Raw genomic sequence first — 6,566 nt, forward strand, 5'->3', positions numbered from 1 at the left:
CGACTTTATTAAACTATCAACTGTAACAAATAGCTCTTCTGCGTAATTACTTTGTCACAACAATCAGAATTTTAGGAAGCACATTGATAAAAGTAAGAATTAGACTCTTCATCTTATGCTAAGCCTGATTATTTCGCCCTAGAATTTTGGGTAGAATTGATCCCTTCTTCAACGATGCTAGTGGTGGTCATGAATATATTCTACTACCTTGGAGAGAATAAGCTGAAGGGTTTTTCCATGAGGTGAGTGATATGGGGTTGGCCATCTGTGATGGGGGAGTCACCTTGCATTCTGAATTTAATCCAAACTGCCCCTAATTACCAGTAAAGGATCTGTCAGCAGAAAGAAGTCTCCTAACTTGTCTTGCTTATAATTTAGTCAGGGCAGTACCCGAGCCAACCTGTTTGTTAGGCAAGAGAATTATTTCTGAAAGGATCTCCAGGAAAAGGAATACCCGCCTCTCTTGTGCTAATATGAACTGCATTTCATCTTCAAATTCTCTGCAGGAAGAGAGAGCCGTGCTTTGTTCCCCACCTGGGATGGCTGAGAGGCCTGGAATGTGAGTGGCTATGGTTCCCAAGATAAGAAATTGTCAGCCTCCACTGTGAGGATTATGAATAGGATCAGAGAAGGAAGAGAAAAAAGCAACGTCAGATTAATTTTAAAACCAATTTAAAGGTTAAATCTTGCCAAAAAAGAGAAATTACAATCTCAAGGTCGAGTAGAAAATTAGTATTTCCCAATCCTGAAAGTGTCTAAAAATTTATCTTTTTAAAATTTCACATTTTACTGGGAGTTCCTTGGTGGCCAAAGGGTTAGGATTCCAGGCTTTCAATGCCAGGGCTCGGGTTCAGTCCCAGGTTGGGGAACTGAGATCCCACAAGCTGTGCAGCACAGCCAAAAAAAAAAAAAAAGTAAAATTTCACCTATTACTGGTCAAATAGCAAAGAAGCCAGAACATGTGACAATTCAGTAGTATTTATTATTAATAAATAGATATAAATATTTTATTGTCAGCCACCTAGAAGAAATGTCTCGTAACAGGCAAAGAAAACCCCATCGGGGTTTTGAGATACCCTTCCTTCCTTGCTGCTGCTGCTGCTTCTAAGTCGCTTCAGTCATGTCCGACTCTGTGCAACCCCATAGACGGCGGCCCACCAGGCTCCCCCATCCCTGGGATTCTCCAGGCAAGAACACTGGAGTGGGTTGCCATTTCCTTCTCCAATGCATGGAAGTGAAAAGTGAAAGTGAAGTCACTCAGTCGTGTCCGACTCTTCACGACCCCATGGTCTGCAGCCCACCAGGCTCCTCCGTCCATGGGATTTTCCAGGCAAGAGTACTGGAGTGGGGTGCCATTGCCTTCTCCACTTCCTTCCTTAGCAACCATCATATTAAACACTGTGTCACCACAACTTGTTGATCTAGTTGGTGATAGAAAAGGTGGGGCAAGCCGTAAAAAATAGCTAAGATTAATGATGTCTGTCAATAGCCATCTTCTTCAGCACTCTTTGATAACCCCAGGACTGGGCTGGCCCATTCTTGAGTGTGGGGTAATTTGTCCAGTGGAGCCCAGGGTAAAGCTGGGCCCTTTCAATGCAAGATCATTCAGGTCAGCTATGCAGTCCCTGTTGAGGTCATCAGCAGCTTCAGCAGAGAAAGATTTTAGAAAGGATATATTATTTGATAAACAAAAAAGTATTGATGTAATCATTATAAAAAATAGAATATTTTAAACTCCCCATCATTTATTTTATACTTTAATTTTATTTTGAAATATACATGAAAAGACTGATGCTGGGAGGGATTGGGGGCAGGAGGAAAAGGGGACGACAGAGGATGAGATGGCTGGATGGCATCACCGACTCGATGGATGTGAGTCTGAGTGAACTCCGGGAGATGGTGATGGACAGGGAGGCCTGGCGTGCTGCCATTCATGGGGTTGCAGAGAGTCGGACACAACTGAGCAACTGAACTGAACTGATACATGTAGGGGACAGTTTACCTTTTAGGTAAATCTTTTTGGCCTTTCTTGCCCAGCCCATTGCCCAGTGAGACTAGATACATTACAGCTGATTTTATAGGCCCCTCTTGATAAACTGTACAAGGATTTTTTTTTCCATTCCATGGAGCTTAATAGAGAGGGCCTGGAAAAGGCAAGAGAGTAAGAGATCAAACACAATTCCTGGGACTTATGTTTGGCAACAGTTAAAAAAAAAAAAAAATCAACAACAAATGAGTAAAACCTATCCAACTAGTTCATCCTGTTTCCACAGAGTAATCAGGGCGAAAGTGAGACTGTAACAATTTAGAGAAGACACTTCAGGCTTCCCTTTGGAATCACCACTCTTGGGTTTCTGTTGTTTATTTTCTTGGTCTCTCTGCACCCTCCCGCTTAGATGCATGTGTGATCCTGTCTGTGGCACTCCTTCCCGTGGTCTGGGTTACATTAGACAATACCATCAATTTCTTTGATAGAGTCCAGAGCTGAACCACTGTGGAAAATAATGAGCTTATTATGAATATGCAACTGTATCCTTTTTTTAAAAAATTGGGGTATAGTTGCTTTGCAATGTTGTATTGGTTTCTACTGTACAATGAAGTGAATCAGCCACAGGGAATTTATCCCCTCCCTCTTGGGTCTCATCCTCCCCCCATCCCACCGCCCCAGGTAATCACAGAGCACAGAGCTGAGCTCCCTGTGTTCTATAGCGGGTTCCCACTAGCTATCTATTTTACACGTGATGGTGTATATATATACACGTCAATCCCAGTCTCCCAGTTCACCCCACCCTCCCTGATCCCTGTGTCCTTGCATCAGTTATCTACATCTGCATCTCTATTCCTGCCCTGCAAACAGGTTCATCTGCAACATTTTTCTAATTCCACATCTATGTGTTAATGTACCATATTTGCTTTTCTATTTCTGACTTACTTCACTCTGTATGACAGATTCTAGGTCCATCCATGTCTCTGGAAACGACCCAGTTTTGTTCCTTTTTATGGCTGTATCTATGTACCACATCTTCTTCATCCATTCATCTGTCAGTGGACATTTTAACTCTCTTAGATTTGATTTATTAATTCTTTCTGTATGCAGTGTTCATGGGTTGATGGGGCCAACTAGTCACGGGCTCATCAGAGCTCCCTCTCTCTCTGGGAGTTAAAAATCTGCAAACAGCATCCAGATTCTTTTACAGTGCCCCATTCTAGGCTCCACGAAGGCAGGAGCAGGTTTTACTTCCTGGGCCCGGTGCTGTAGCTGTTAGGAGTCAATTCTCCTTAGGACTCAGATTGTCAAGTTGTTTCAGGACTCTTGGGTTTGTTTGACTTCCTTCCTAGGACCTTGGGAATTTTGGTATAAAACTATCCTTTTCTCTAGTTTTCAGAAGACAAATAGAAGACTTTGCCAAGGAAACAGAGAAGAAAAGGTTAGAAAATATATTGATTTACAAAAATAGATGGATCTTTAGTAGAACAAAAGGACAAACTACAGGCTGGGAGAAAATACTTGCAAAAGACATGTCTGATAAAGGACTGGTATCTAAAATATATAAAGAACTTTTAAAACTCAGCAATAAGGAAACAAACAACCAACTGAAAAGAAGGTAAAAGATTAGAGCAGACACTTCCCCAGAGAAGATGTACAGATAGCAAATGAGTATATGAAAATATCCTTAGGGAGTTGCATATTAAAATAAGATACCACTGCACACATAAAAGAATGATTAAAATCCAAAACAGTGACAATACCAAAAGCTGGCAAGGATGTGTAGGATCTCTTACTCATTGCTGGTGGGAATGCAAAATGGTAAAGCCACTCTGGAAGATAGCTTGACAGTTTCTTCCAAAACCAAATATACTCTTACCACATAATCCAGCAAATTATGCTCCTTGGTATTTACCCAAAGGAGTTAAAAAATTATGTTCACACAAAAACATGCCCACAGATGTTTAGCAGCTTTATTCATAATTGCCAAAATTCAGAAGCAACAAGATGTTTTTCTGTAGGTGAATACATAAACTATGAGACATCCACAGTAGAGTATCATTCAGTGCTAGAAGAAATTAGCTAACAAGCTGTGAAAAGACATGGAGGAACCTTAAATGTATATTGCCAGGTGAAAGAAACCAATCTGAAATGCATACATACTGTATGACTCCAACGATGTAACATTCTGGAACAGGCAAAATTATGGAGATAATAAAAAGATGAGTGGTTGGCAGGGGTTGTGGTGAGGAAGTGATGACTAGCTTAGGGAATTTTTAGGGCAGTGAAAGTACTGTGTGATACTGAAACATGGGGTACATGACATTATACATTTGTTCAAACCCATAGGACGTACAATGCAAAGAGTGAACCCTAATGTAGACTGTGGACTTTAGTTAATAACATCAGTATTGGCTCATCAACTATAACCAATGTGCACTTAATGCAAGATGTTAATGACAGGGGAATTGGGACAGGGGAAGGAGGATATGGGAACCCTGTACTTTCTGCTCAATTTTTCTATAAACCTGAACCTTTTAAGAAAAAGGTCTACTAACTAAAAGAAAACAAAAAGCCAGATCTAGGAAAGTGTGGGAAGAATCGTGCCATTAGAGGGTCAAGGGAAGTGTGGTCAACACTGATCTGAATTTTTCTGAGCCACCGCAAAGGCAGGCCTCTGAGGCGATGTTTTCACCACCAAGAGTCTAGCCGGTGAATTTAAGTTGCTGGTCAGCCGAACAGCACTGCACTGTTCACCATCTCAGAACAGCTAATGAAATCACAGACTCCCATCTCAGGGAGCTAGGGGGAGAAGAAAGGGGCTTTCAACTGAGTTTAAAGGTAAGAAATAGAAACATCCAGAGACTTTTGTAGCCTGTAGCATTTGAAAAGCTCTTCAAATAAATCATCTCAAGCACTGGAGTTGGAGGAACCTTGAAATAGGATAATTATGAGCTTTGATGTGGTGGTTTGTGCTGCATTCACAGTATTTACTCCATTCGAGTGTGTGTGAGTGAGAGAGAGAGAGAGAGAGAGAGAGAGAGAGCCGCGCATGCGCACGCCTGCCTGAGAGCCAGGGAGACCAAAAGGAAGGAAGGGAGAAAAGATCTTCATCTTCTCTAATTTCTTTGTACTGGTGGAGTCTAACCTGACCAGGTTATTTCTTTTACACTAACTTCGAGCAGCTACCCACATGTCTTTGTACTTGCATTCCTTGAAACCACATTCTGCTTCTTCCTTTTCCCACCTTGCCACCCTCCCCCCTGCCCTTTTTTTAAAGAAAGCGTTGTTAATATGTTCAAGATCTTTCCGGTGTTGTCACATGGCTGTCATGTTGTTCATCACGTTTTCTTCCCTCCCTCTTAAAGTCCCACCTAGCCTCCTTGGGAGAGGTGGTGTCTACTTCAGCCCCTTGCCTTCTGGTTTGCAGACACAGCTCCAGGGGTTTGATTAGCCTCAGCCTGAGATGACCCAGATACTTTAAGGGAGTAGAAACAATAGAATTATCCATGTTCACAGTGTTAGTGTTGTATTTAACACTTAGAAGGCAAATGCTACTTTCTGAGGAATACACATGAGCGTTGTCTTAAGGAGAAACAAAGGCCAGAGGAAGATCTGGTTCTTGCCCCAGACAAATGTATGACCTTGGGAAAATGCCAATCTGTCCAAGCCTCAGAGCCTTCATATGCAAACTAGAGATATTCTTCCTGCTGAAAGGCAGAGGACCAGACCTTTGGTTTCCCAAAGCCTTGACAGGTTTAAGGTTCTGTATTAAAACTTTAGCCTTTTCCTTCTCCAAGGGATCTTCCCAACCCAGGGAAAGTAGCCTTTCCCTTCTTCAGGGGGGTCTTCCCAACCCAGGGATTGAACCCAGGTCTCCTGAATTGCAGGTGGATTCTTTACCAGCTGAGTCACAAGGGAAGCCCATATTAGAACCTAAGAAATGCTTTTCACCCAAATGGATAGATCTTAACTGTCTGGAATGTGAGTTGGGTCATATTTCCCTTGACTAGCCCACAGCACATAGCATGCTATTAGTAATCTTAACAGCTACCCTTTACTGAACTATTTATGAGCCACTTGCCTGCCTGCCTGGGGACTCAAACTTGTGGAGCAGTGGCTATTATGGAGAGAGAGGGGAAGGGAGTGGGCCATGGCATAGAGCCAACCACCAACCCAGGGCCTCCAGCTTCTGAGAGCAGGCAGCCCCCTGGGTTAGCAGGCTCTGCCCAGGAGCTGGAGGTGAGTGGGAGGTGGAGCCTTGAAGATCTTTATCTCTTCTCTTGCTACTGTGCTGAATCTGACACAACGCATACATAGCTTCAAGGTAGAGGCAGCCGTGACCTGGAACATTGTGTCATCGGAAAAAAAATTACATATTCACAGCATTTCCTCTAATGTACCTGTAAAGCTGGCCTGCTGGGCTGTTTAGGTTATGGGTGGAAAGAAGCATCTGAAAATTATCCACGTTAAGAATGAAAAACGCGAGTGAGAACAGCAGGCCTTGGTGAGAGGGTTATCTAATGAGGATTTGAGAATGTTTCTGATGGAGTCTTTCCCTCTTCCCAGGCTGCACACC

This window comes from Bison bison, unplaced genomic scaffold (genome assembly GCF_000754665.1).
Source record: "Bison bison bison isolate TAMUID 2011002044 unplaced genomic scaffold, Bison_UMD1.0 scf7180017864373, whole genome shotgun sequence".
Taxonomy (NCBI): Eukaryota; Metazoa; Chordata; class Mammalia; order Artiodactyla; family Bovidae; genus Bison; species Bison bison.